Source organism: Anomaloglossus baeobatrachus, chromosome 1 (assembly GCF_048569485.1).
Source record: "Anomaloglossus baeobatrachus isolate aAnoBae1 chromosome 1, aAnoBae1.hap1, whole genome shotgun sequence".
NCBI classification, from domain to species: domain Eukaryota; kingdom Metazoa; phylum Chordata; class Amphibia; order Anura; family Aromobatidae; genus Anomaloglossus; species Anomaloglossus baeobatrachus.
In genome coordinates, this window is record NC_134353.1 from 249,103,406 (window position 1) to 249,117,593 (window position 14,188).

The following is a 14,188-nucleotide window of genomic DNA, read 5'->3' on the forward strand; positions in this document are numbered from 1 at the left end:
AATCAGGGTCTCTGTCTTTACATTATGCTGCTCTCAGATGGGGGAGCAAAAACTTGGCGAAAGATTCCCTTTAATAAAACCAGACACACTATTTGAAAACGGTCTTGCAAATTTGATTCAATTATCAATATCATAGATTGCAATGTGGCAATTCTACATTTAGATCATATCAAACGATTTAAAGGGAATCTTTTAGAAGGATCAACCTTCCTAAGCCGTCAATATAGGAATGCAGGTCTTAGAATGTTGAATAAAATGATAACATGATATCTGCGTTTTGATTTCTTATACCTGAAAAGAAGGGAATTTTGTTACTTACCGTAAATTCCTTTTCTTCTAGCTCTTATTGGGAGACCCAGACGATTGGGTATAGCTACTGCCCTCCGGAGGCCACACAAAGCACTACACTAAAAAGTGCAAGGCCCCTCCCCTTCTGGCTATACCCCCCCGTGGTATCACGGGTTCTCCAGTTTTAGTGCCAAAGCAAGAAGGAGGAAGCCAATAACTGGTTTAAACAAATTAACTCCGAATAACGTCGGAGAACTGAAAAAACCGTTCAACATGAACAACATGTGTACCCGCAAACAACAAAAAAATCCCGAAGGACAACAGGGCGGGTGCTGGGTCTCCCAATAAGAGCTAGAAGAAAAGGAATTTACGGTAAGTAACAAAATTCCCTTCTTCTTCAGCGCTCTATTGGGAGACCCAGACGATTGGGACGTCCAAAAGCTGTCCCTGGGTGGGTAAAGAGATACCTCATGTTAGAGCTGCAAAACAGCCCTCCCCTACGGGGATGTCACTGCCGCCTGCAGGACTCTTCTACCTAAGCTGGCATCCGCCGAAGCATAGGTATGCACCTGATAATGTTTGGTGAAAGTGTGCAGACTCGACCAGGTAGCTGCCTGGCACACCTGTTGAGCCGAAGCCTGGTGTCGCAAAGCCCAGGACGCACCCACAGCTCTGGTTGAGTGGGCTTTCAGCCCTGAAGGAACCGGAAGCCCAGCAGAACGGTAGGCTTCCAGAATTGGTTCTTTGATCCATCGAGCCAGGGTGGCTTTAGAAGCCTGCGACCCCTTGCGCTGGCCAGCGACAAGGACAAAAAGTGCATCTGAACGGCGGATAGGCGCCGTGCGAGAAATATAGATTCTGAGTGCTCTCACCAGATCTAGCAAACGTAAGTCTTTCTCATACCGGTGAACCGGCTGAGGACAAAAGGAAGGCAAGGATATATCCTGATTAAGATGAAACGAGGATACGACCTGAGGGAGAAACTCCGGAATGGGGCGCAGCACTACCTTGTCCTGGTGGAACACCAGGAAGGGAGCCTTGGATGACAGAGCTGCCAGCTCAGACACACGCCGAAGCGATGTGATCGCTACGAGAAACGCCACTTTCTGTGACAGGCGAGAAAAGGAAACGTCCTTTAGAGGCTCGAAGGGCGGCTTTTGCAGAGCAACTAGTACTCTGTTCAGATCCCATGGATCTAACGGCCGCTTGTACGGGGGCACAATATGACAGACCCCCTGTAGGAACGTGCGCACCTTAGGAAGACGTGCTAGACGCTTCTGAAAAAACACAGATAGTGCCGAGACTTGCCCTTTAAGGGAGCTGAGCGACAAGCCCTTTTCCAACCCCGATTGCAGGAAGGAAAGAAAGGTGGGCAATGCAAATGGCCAAGGGGATACTCTCTGTGCAGAGCACCAGGATAAGAAAATCTTCCACGTTCTGTGGTAGATCTTAGCAGACGTTGACTTCCTAGCTTGTCTCATTGTGGCTACGACTCCTTGAGATAATCCTGCGGAGGCTAGGATCCAGGACTCAATGGCCACACAGTCAGGTTCAGGGCCGCAGAATTCTGATGGAAAAACGGCCCTTGGGACAGTAAGTCTGGTCGGTCTGGCAGTGACCACGGTCGACCGACCGTGAGATGCCACAGATCCGGATACCACGATCTCCTCGGCCAGTCTGGGGCGACGAGTATGACGCGGCTGCAATCGGATCTGATCTTGCGTAACACTCTGGGCAAGAGTGCCAGAGGTGGGAAGACGTATGGGAGCCGGAACTGCGACCAATCTTGAACTAATGCGTCTGCCGCCAGAGCTCTTTGATCGCGCGACCTCGCCATGAATGCCGGGACCTTGTTGTTGTGCCGGGACGCCATTAGGTCGACGTCCGGCACTCCCCATCGGCGACAGATTTCCTGAAACACGTCCGGGTGAAGGGACCACTCCCCTGCGTCCATGCCCTGGCGACTGAGGAAGTCTGCTTCCCAATTTTCTACGCCTGGGATGTGAACCGCGGATATGGTGGATGCTGTGTCCTCCACCCACATTAGAATGCGCCGGACTTCTTGGAATGCTTGCCGACTGCGCGTCCCTCCTTGGTGGTTGATGTATGCCACCGCTGTGGAGTTGTCCGACTGGATTCGGATCTGCTTTCCTTCCAGCCACTGTTGGAAGGCCAGTAGGGCAAGATACACTGCCCTGATTTCCAGAACATTGATCTGAAGGGTGGACTCCTGCGGAGTCCACGTCCCCTGGGCCCTGTGGTGGAGAAACACTGCTCCCCGCCCTGACAGACTCGCATCTGTCGTGACCACTGCCCAGGATGGGGGCAGGAAGGATCTTCCCTGAGACAATGAGGTGGGAAGGAGCCACCATTGTAGAGAGTCCTTGGCCGTCTGGGAAAGAGAGACTTTCCTGTCCAGGGACGTTGACTTCCCGTCCCATTGGCGGAGAATGTCCCATTGAAGTTGGCGCAGATGAAACTGCGCAAAGGGAACTGCTTCCATGGCTGCCACCATCTTCCCGAGGAAGTGCATGAGGCGCCGTAAGGGGTGCGACTGGCCTTGAAGGAGGGATTGCACCCCTGTCTGTAGGGACCGCTGCTTGTTCAGCGGAAGCTTCACTCTCGCTGCTCGAGTATGAAACTCCATGCCAAGATACGTTAGCGACTGTGACGGTGACAGATTCGACTTTGGAAAGTTGATGATCCATCCGAACGTCTGTAGAGTCTCCAGCGTAGCATGTAGACTGAGTTGGCATGCCTCTTGAGAGGGTGCCTTGACAAGTAGATCGTCTAGGTAAGGGATCACCGAGTGTCCCTGAGAGTGCAAGACTGCTACCACCGCCGCCATGACCTTGGTGAAGACCCGGGGGGCTGTCGCCAGACCGAATGGCAGAGCTACGAACTGAAGATGATCGTTTCCTATCACAAAACGTAGAAAACGTTGATGTTCTGTAGCAATTGGCACGTGGAGATAAGCATCTTTGATGTCTATTGAGGCAAGGAAGTCTCCTTGAGACATTGAGGCAACGACAGAGCGGAGGGTTTCCATCCGGAACCGTCTGGCGTGCACATGTTTGTTGAGCAGCTTTAGATCCAGAACAGGACGGAACGAGCCGTCCTTTTTTGGAACCACAAAGAGATTGGAGTAAAACCCTCGCCCTTGTTCCTGAGGCGGTACAGGAACCACTACTCCTTCCGCTCTTAGGGAGTCCACCGCCTGCAGCAGGGCATCTGCTCGGTCTGGATGTGGGGAGGTTCTGAAGAACCGAGCTGGAGGACGAGAACTGAACTCGATTCTGTACCCGCGAGACAAAATGTTTGTCACCCACTGGTCTTTGACCTGTGACATCCAAATGTCGGAAAAGCGGGAGAGCCTGCCCCCAACCGGAGATGCGGAGGGGGGGGGCTGGAAGTCATGAGGTAGCCGCTTTGGAAGCGGTTCCTCCATTTGCTTTCTTGGGGCGTGCGTGAGCCCGCCAGGAATCTGAGACTCTTTGCGTCCTCTGAGTCCCTTTGGACGAGGAGAATTGTGTCTTGCCCGAACCTCGAAAGGACTGAAACCTCTGCTGCCATTTTTTCTGCTGAGGTTTGCTTGATCTGGGCTGGGGTAAGGAAGAGTCTTTACCCTTGGACTGTTTAATGATGTCAGCCAATGGCTCGCCAAACAGTCTATCTCTAGATAAAGGCAAGCTGGTTAAACATTTTTTGGAACCAGCATCTGCTTTCCAGTCCTTTAACCACAAGGCTCTGCGCAAAACTACCGAATTGGCGGACGCCATTGAGGTGCGGCTGGTAGATTCTAGGACCGCATTGATAGCGTAAGACGCAAACGCAGACATCTGCGAGGTAAGGAACGCCACTTGCGGCGCCGCTGGATGTATGATAGCCTCCACTTTTGCTAAACCAGCTGAAATAGCTTGGAGTGCCCATACGGCTGCGAATGCTGGAGCAAACGACGCGCCGATAGCTTCATAGACAGATTTTAACCAAAGGTCCATCTGTCTGTCATTGGCATCCTTAAGTGAAGCGCCATCCTCCACTGCAACTATGGATCTAGCTGCAAGTTTGGAAATCGGGGGGTCTACTTTTGGACACTGGGTCCAGCGCTTGACCACATCAGGGGGGAAAGGAAAACGTGTATCCTTAGAACGTTTAGAGAAACGCCTTTCTGGATGAGCGTCGTGTTTCTGGATTGACTCTCTGAAGTCAGAGTGATCCAAGAAAGCACTCAATTTACGCTTGGGATAGAGGAAACGAAACTTCTCCTGCTCTGCAGCTGCCTCCTCTGCAGAAGGAGCTGGGGGAGAAATATCCAACAGTCTATTGATGGCTGAGATAAGATCGTTTACCATGGCGTCCCCATCCGGGGTATCCAGATTGAGAGGGGTTCCAGGATAAGACTCCTGATCACTCTCTTCAGACGCATCACAGGGCGACTGATTGCGCTGAGACCCTGAGCAGTGTGTGACGTTGAGGGTCTTTCCCAGCGAGCTCGCTTAGGGTGGCTGGGGCTATCATCTGAGTCATAATACTCAGCCTGAGAAGCCGAGGACCCCCTTGTAGTCTGGATTAATTCCAACTGAGGGGGATTAGAGGACAGAGACCTCGCCGTGTCCATAGACTGAGCCCCAGTCATGGATTGCAAAGTTTCAAGGATTTTTGCCATAGTCACAGACATTCCATCAGCAAAAACTGCAAAGTCTGTCCCTGACACCGGGGCAGGACTTACAAGCGTCTCAGCCTGGGTCACTACCCCTCCGGACTCCGGCTGGCGAAGCAGCACCGGATCTGAGCATTGCACACAATGGGGGTCTTTGGAACCTGCTGGTAGAGCAGCCCCACATGCAGCACACGCAGTGTACACAGCCCTAGCCTTGGCAGCCTTGCGTTTTGTGGATGACATGTTGCTGCCTCCTCAGAGCGATCTGGGGTATCCAGCCAGGAAGCGACCTCACAGTGCAAGAAATAAATAAATATATATATCTGGTGACACAGTACACCAATACACACTGAGGCACTAGAGGGGCCAGCTGAAATGCCGCTTACCGCCCGCTTAAGAGCGGGTGTGTGGTCTCCAAAAGCCCCCTAGTCCAGGTCTCCCAGAGCCTTGCGTCCTTCCTCTAGCCAGACTGCATGTAATGGCTGCCGGCGTCCTGGGAGAGGAGGGGGGGCGGGCCCTGGGCGTTCCTGACTAAGAGCGGGAAGCCTGCTTCCCTCTGTGCCTAGTGAGAGGGCTGGAGCATGTAAATCAGGCTCCAGCCCTCGTCGCTGCTGCGAAACAGCGTCTCTCCCCTACCCTGATTGACAGGGTGGAGGCGGGAACGAAGCGGAGCTAGGCCGCAAAAAGCCGGGGACTGGATTTATAAACGCCGCCGCCGTAAAAGCGCGGTCGGCGTGTCCCCGGCGCACCACAAGTCACAGCAGCGCCGCCCGGTCCAGTGGGGGTCGGCGCTGCGTTCCCACAACACAAAGTCCCCCAGTAAACTGTAGGAACACTAACTCCAACGTTACGGTCCCCGGCGCACTACAACACCCAGCCAGCCCGGAGTGTGTCTGTGCCTGCCGGGGACACAGAGTACCTGTATGATGCAGGGCCATGTCCCTGATTGTACTCCTGCTCCGTATCCATCAGGTGCTATGGGTCTGTGGATGGAGCCCGGCGTCAGAGCTTAGAGGCCGGCAGGATCCCACTTCCACAGAGCCCTATCAGGGGATGTGGAAGGAAAACAGCATGTGGGGCTCCAGCCCCTGTACCAGCAATAGGTACCTCAACCTAATAAATAATAATAAATGGCGCTATAATAATAAATAATAATAATAATAATAATAATAACCTTACAACACCATCCACGGGTGAGAAGGGAGCATGCTGGGGGCCCTATATGGGCCCTCTTTTCTTCCATCCGAAATAGTCAGCAGCTACTGCTGACTAAAATCTGTGGAGCTATGCGTGGATGTCTGACCTCCTTCGCACAAAGCTTGAAAACTGGAGAACCCGTGATACCACGGGGGGGTATAGCCAGAAGGGGAGGGGCCTTGCACTTTTTAGTGTAGTGCTTTGTGTGGCCTCCGGAGGGCAGTAGCTATACCCAATCGTCTGGGTCTCCCAATAGAGCGCTGAAGAAAGCCATATTTTTCTTACATGTTAAGATCTTTGAGCTGGACATAGATCTCCCTGAGAATCTGCCTCCAGAGCGTGTTTTAAATGAAAGGAGGCATTACCAGTGTGAGACATATAATGGCTGACAGTCTGCTCTCATAATCACACACCGCTCTGCAGTGAGATCAGAGCTAACACAGTGCCGTTTACACTGGTAACCCCCCTTTCCATTAAAATGAGCTCTGGAGGCAGCTTCTCGGGATCTGCGTCTGACCCATAGATCTTAACAGCTCATTTGCACATATAAAAAATATGTATTTCTCTGGAACAAAGCATTAAATCGCAGATATCAAGATATGAGTTTATTGAACTTTTTATGACCTACATGTCCATATAGATGGCTTAGGAGGGTTCATACTACTGACAGATACCCTTTAAAACAATTATGGTGTCTACAGTTGCCATGGCTGATCCAGGCAAAGTAAGATCACGTTAAAGTGAGAAGTGCCACAAGGTAGACAAAGATGTGCAAAACATATTAATACTGTGATAGCTGCATGATTTCAATACAGGTAAAACATAGGGGATTTCAATGGAAAAAGTAATAACATGGCGACAATACAGTGCAAGGTATAATGACACTTATTAATAGTTTTACCAAGATCCAATTCTAAATATTCTTCTGCAAGATATTTTAATTTCCACATATTAAAATAACATTTAAATACGATAATATACCACTTTGTAAGTGTTGTCCAGCCTAAAATTTTCTTTAAGGTTTTTTTCTAAATGGTCAGGATGAAAAAAAACAAACAAAAAAGGCAATACCAATCTCACCAATTTCTCACCTCTGCACCGATGTTTTGCTATGATATTAGGAAATGGTTACTTAGCCAATCACTGGGCACAGCAGTAACCCGCTTCAGCCAGTGACTGGCACCAGGCAGTAAACACTAGCGGAGCCCCAGTAAGGCTACTTTCACACATCTGGTTTTTGCCGTCAGGCACAATCCGGTTTCTGCCTGATGCAACGGATCCGTTGCAGATTGTGTAAAAACTGATGCGACGGATCCATAAAAAAAACGGATCCTGTTTTTGTTTGTTTCTTTTCATGACAGAGAGACCCCATCATCACCGCACACATCCAGGCACTACCGCCCCCATCATCACTGCACACACGCAGGCACTACCGCCCCTATCATCACTGCAGACACACTGGCACTACCGCCACCATTATCACCGCACACACACAGGCACTACCGCCCCATCATCACCGCACACACAGGCACTACCGCCCCTGTCATCACTGCACACACGCAGGCACTACCGCCCCTATCATCACTGCAGACACACTGGCACTACCGCCACCATTATCACCGCACACACACAGGCACTACCGCCCCATCATCACCGCACACACCCCGGCACTACCACCCCCATCACCACCGCACACACGCAGGCACTACCTCCCCCATCATCACCGCACACACTCAGGCACTAAGGCCCCCGTCATGACTGCACACACGCAGGCACTACCGCCCCATCATCACCGCACACACAGGCACTACCGCACCCATCATCACCGCACACATGCAGGCACTACCGCCCCTATCATCACTGCAGACACACCGGCACTACCGCCCCCCATCATCACCGCACACATTACCGCCACCATTATCACCGCACACACCCAGGCACTACTGCCACCATCACCACCGCACACACGCAGGCACAACTCCCCCATCATCACCGCACCGCACTAACGCCCCCGTCATGACTGCACACACGCAGGCACTACCGCACTCATCATCACCGCACACACAGGCACTACCGCACCCATCCTCACCGCACACACGCAGGCACTATCGCACCCATCATTACCGCACACATGCAGGCACTACCGCCCCTATTATCACTGCAGACACACCGGCACTACCGACCCCATAATCACCGCACATGCAGGCACTACCGCCCCGATCATCACCACACACACCGGCACTACCGCCACCATCATCACCGCACACACCGGCACTACTTGAGTGATGTCATTGCTGACAGCATAACTCACTTCAGTTGCTATGTGGAGCTCACAGTGAGCGGCGGTGTTCTACGGCAGCTCCTGTCAGCTTCCGATGTAGCAGAGCTGAAAGCATCGTGGGACCTCGTGTGGGTTACATCGGACCTGGAGGAGTATTTGGGTGAAGTGGTGAGAGAGGGTTTTTTTGTCTTTTATTTCAATTAAAGGATTTTTCGATGATTGTGTTTATTTTCTTTAACTTACAGCTTAATCATGGAAGGTGTCTCATAGAAGCCTGCCATGATTAACCTAGGACTTAGTGGCAGCTATGGGCTGCCATTAACTCTTTGTTACCCTGATTGCCACCGCACCAGGGCAATTTGGGATGAGCCTGGTAGAGTCTTGGGACTGTCGCATCTAATCGATGCTGCAATTCCGGGCGGCTGCTGGCTGATATTTTTATGCTGGGGGCTCCCCATAACGTGGGGCTCCCCATCCTGAGAATGCCAGCCATCAGACGTGTGACTTTACCTTGGCTGGTATCAAAATTGGAGGGGACTGCACGCCATTTTTTTTTTAAAATTATTTATCTATTTATTTTACTGGAAGATACAGACCCACCCACCGGCGGCTGTGATTGGTTGCAGTGAGACAGCTGTCACTCAGCGTGGGGGCATGTCTGACTGCAACCAATCATAGGTGCTGGTGGGCGGGGGAAGCAAGGAATACGAGTTGGAATAATGAGCGGCCGTCATTTTCAAAAGCTGGAGAAGCCGCCAGAGCAGTGTGAGAGCTGTGAAGCGCTGGCCGGTGATCGGTGAGTATGAAGGAAGGAAGGAAGGAAGGAGAGACTAACCGACCGACAGACAGACAGACAGACAGAAAGAGAGAGACCGACTAACAGAGAAAGAGACTGACTGACAGAGAGAGAGAGAGACCGACAAAGAGAGAGAAAATCTGGGCATGCCCAGAAACAAAAACTGGATCCGTCGTTGGATTCAACCATATGCCGAATGACGATCCGACAAAAAACGTTGCATGCTGCATCCTTTCCGGCAGCAGGACGAGGAAATTTCGCTGGACAAATCTGGCACAATCTGGCACTAATACAAGTCAATGGGGAATAAAACGGATCCGGCGCCGGATTAGTTTTATCCACATTTCACCGGATTGTGCCTGATGGTAAAAAACGGATGTGTGAAAGCAGCCTAAGTGTTGGGACGGAAGCAGAGATGGAGTTGTGAGTATCACTTATATATTATTTTTTTTTTCATGCCATTGTAACACTTTTCTGAGAAAAATGTATTGACTGGACAACCTCCTTAAATAAATTATTAAGGCTTAGACGAAAGATATATAATGTCCATTGGCTGGGCCTTGTACCCGGCACGGTCTTCTGATCCTGGACATATAATTTAAATAAACTTCAATGGTGAATTTTCCACTTAGGCCACGTGCACACGGAGTATTTGGTGAGCTTTTTACTTCAGTTTGGCCTCCTTTACATATCCGCGTTTAAACACATACGTGAAAAAAATGTGCTGATGTAATCAGTGTTTTGGGTCAGTGTCTCATCAGTGTACGGGTCCAGGTGTCCATTTTTACTATCAGTGTGTCATCAGTGTTTTTCACGGATGGATAAATAAATTTCAAGGCTTCTACTATTCTTTGCGATGTTAAATACGGACAGCACACAGATAGTATACAGATGCTATCCGTGTGTTGTACGTGTTTTTCATTGACCCATACACAGTATGTCACAAAAGTGAGTACACCCCTCACATTTCCGTAAATTTTTTATTAGAACTTTACATGGGACAACACTGAAGATAAGACACTTTGATACAATGTAAAGTAGTCAGTGTACAGCTTGTACAACAGGGTAAATTTGGTGCCCTCTAAATAACTGAACACATAGCTATTATCTAAACCACTGGCAGCAAAAGTGAGTACACCCCTCAATGAAAATGGACAAATTGTGTCAACAGTGTGAATATTTTATGTGGTCACCATTATTTTCAAGCACCACCTTAACTAGAGCTTCACAGGAGCCTCTGGAATCCTCTTCCACTCCTTCATGACGACATCACAGAGCTGGTGGTTGTTAGAGACCTTGCACTTCTCCACCTTCCATTTCAGGATACCCCACATATTCTTAATAGGGTTTAGGTCTGGAGACATGCTTGGCCAGTCCAGCTCCTTTACCCTCTATTTCTTTAGGAAGGCAGTGATCATCTTCGAGTTGTGCTTGGGGTCGTTATCATGTTGGAATACTAACCTGCGGCCCAGTTTCCGGAGGGAGGGGCTCATGCTCTGCTTCAGTATGTCACAGTACATGTTGCCAATCATGGTTCCCTCAATGAACTGTAGCTCACCACAGCCAGCAGCACTCATGCAGCCCAAAACCATAACACTACCACCACCATGCTTGACTGTAAGCAAGATGCACTTGTCTTGTACTCCTTACCTGGCTGCCACCACACATGCTTGACACCATGTGAACCAAATGAGTTTATATTGGTTTCATCAGACCACAAGGCATGGTTCTACTAAGTAATGTCCTTAGTCTGCTTTTCTTCAGCAAACTGTTTGCTGACGTTCTTGTGCATCATCTTTAGAAAAGGCTTCCTTCTGGGATGACAGCCATGCAGACCAATTTGATGCGGTGTATGGTCTGAGCACTGAAAGGCTTTCCCCACCCCTTTAACCTCTATAACAATATTGGCGAACTCATACGTCTATTTTGAAAAGACAACCTCTGGATATGATGCTGGGCACATGTACTGAACTCTTTTGATTGATCATGGTGAGGCTTATTCTGAGTAGAACCTCTTTTGTTAAACTGCTGTATGGTCTTGCCCATCGTTACTGCAGCTCAGTTTCAGGGTGTTGGCAATCTTCTTATAGCCTAGGCCATCGTTTCGTAGAGCAACAATTCTTTTTTTCAGATCCTCAGAGAATTCTTTGCCATGAGGTGCCATATTGAACTTCCAGTGACCAGTATGAGAGAGTGTGTGAATGATAACACCAAATTTAACACACCTGTTCCCAGTTCACACCTTGTAACACTAATGAGTCACCTGATACCAGGCAGTAAAAATGGTTAATTAAGCACACTTCGGCAATTTTCATTTAGGGGTGTATTACCTTTTGTTGCCAGTATTTTAGAGATCATTGGCTGTGTTGAGTTATTTAGAGGGCACCAAATTTATGCTGTTCTAGAAGCTGTACGTTTATATTGTATCAAATTATCATATCTTAAGTCCCTTTTCATCCATGATGCAGGAAAATTATGGACATATCTCCATTTGTTTTACACAAACACACGTCTCTGTGAAAAAAAACATGGACATGTGAAGGGCACCAAAGATCATTATGGGTACGTGTTGTATCCATGAAAAAATCAGATACAACATGTTTGTCTAAATAAGACCTAAAGGTAATGGGTATAAAAACCAGATTAAAAAAATGGAAATTTTAATAATTCTATGTATCCCATCTGTTTGATACTGATCATGAAAGTGATGAGTTATCTTTGAACACTTGAAGTAGGGTCTTGGGATGACAGTGTTATGAGCTATGCAGTCTATACTATTCATAGATAATGGTCATAATGCACACAATAAACTATACTGGACAATCTTACACTAAGAAATTATTTTGCTTCTGTGCTTTTTCTTTTTTGAATATTATATAGTGGCAGTGATCTTCTAACTTACTTACATAATGTTTGGCACCCTAGTAAGCAATGCACCACCCCCACGTCAGCTGGAAAGTTATGGTTTAGTTGGCAGCCTGACAGTCCCACTGGTTCCCATGTAACTTTGCTCAATATCACAAGCTATATGTAGCAATACATGTTGTATACTGAGCACCTTCTGACAGGTAATCTAAAAATCACTAAAGTAGTAAGAGAATACTAAATTTCTTCTTTTGTATGTTGACTTGTTGGATAGTAGCTTGTAGAAAAGGCTACTGCTTCTATTTATATAGTTCATATTTCAATGATCACTACTCACCATTAGTGATAAGCGAGCACTACCATGCTGTGGTGCTGAGAACTTGGTCTATTATACTCGGGTATTCAAGTCGTACCCATCCGAGCATCCAACTGCTCACTACGAGTACTGAGCATGGTAGTCCTCGCTAATCACTATTCACTATTAGACAGAGATTTTACCAAGAAACCCCCCCAGAGTTTGGGTTCAGAGTAGGGGTGCTTTATGCAAACCATTTGTGCGAGCATTGCGGTGCACAGCCCAGAACGAGCCACTTGCAGTGATTGAACTGGTCACACTCAACTAACAACAGCGTGATCAGATACAGTGTGCACTAAACAAAAGAAATGGAAAAACGCTGCCCACCCTAACCCAGAAGTGCTCTGTGTATGGCTGGCTGCATGTGGGTGGAGAACCGAACAGCCCAATTGGTGACTTCCATTGAGGTTCAGGTCACGTTCGGGTTCCAAGCCGAACTTTATCTACTGTAAAGTCTGGCTGAGGCCATTGAATCGAACTTCCAGGGGTCCGCTCATCTCTACTCATTATCAATGAATGAGCAGTAAAGTGTATCAAGTCTATAAAAGTGAGGATAATCACATTGTACTAGTTAATTTGGCTGACTTTTTTATTATCTAAATGGAGAAAAAAGGGATCTTCATTGTCAAGACTGTAGTCTTAATTGGGCACGTTACTACTGGAAACAGACAATTTTACTGATAGACACAATACAACCAACTCAGCAGAATACTGACCACTGTACAATATAAGAGGAGTAGACCTCTGAACGTAAATCATAAGCACAAATTGTATATGCTAGGGATCATAGGAGATTACAGCTCAGTAACCTGCAGAATTGTGAGTGCAGATGAATCTATTTGTACCTATAATATAAAATGGTACAGTTAAAAGTGAACCCGACAGTAGATTTATGCCAAATTAGACACTTGCTGAGTTATTGCAGCCGTGTATGTACTCTGAAATGCTGTTGTGGGGACCATGCAACTAGGATGACTAGTCCAAGAGGCCAGTCCCTGGAATCTTATTCCAATCATTCTCCACTAGACTGACAGATCATATGGCGCTGTGTGTGTGAATAGGTAAAGTACTCTCAGTTATAGGGAGTGGGGTGCGGATAAGCCACCTGGGACCTTTTGAACTAGTCATCCGAGACGCGTGGTCCACACAGAACTGAGCAGCACTCATACCGAAGCACAGCGCTGCTCACTTGAGTGGTTTGCACTCACTCGAACTTCGATCCCGAACTTTGTTTTTGTGGAAGTCGGTTTCCGAACCCGAACTCCGAACATTGTTCCTCAGGTACACTCATCTCTGCTCTATTATTCCTCCTAGCAATTTATAGATATAAAAAAATGAAAATTGAGTGTTACATCCTGAGGCATCTCCCTACATACTGTGACCAATCATTACTCACACTATTAGGCAGTGTCGGGAAACACACATATGAAAAGTGGATGGTAAGACCTAGATATCAATTTCTTACAAAATATTAAAGGGGAAATAATGGGTAGAACATAATGTACAGTTACAATAAAAAAATATCCAAAATTGTAATCTTTATGGAAATTGTCTGTACAGAACTAGACATGTCAGAAGTGGTGCCAGGAATATTCGGCCAACTCACTACTACCAAAGAAGGGACAATTTCTCATTGCCCAAAGACCACAGTCGTACTGAGACCCTGGGCCTCTTGTCTGCCCCCCTGTGTTGCATGTCACAGAGTGATGTTATAAAGTATGAGCTGGCGTCTCTTCACAAAGTTGG

At 48.1% G+C, this 14,188-nt stretch overlaps 1 protein-coding gene across 1 annotated transcript in view; it reads right to left on the reverse strand.

Moving 5' to 3' along the window:
- Nucleotides 1–14,188, reverse strand: part of AFG2A (AAA ATPase AFG2A) — a 603,999-nt gene that overhangs the window by 62,761 nt on the left and 527,050 nt on the right. The window lies entirely within an intron of this gene.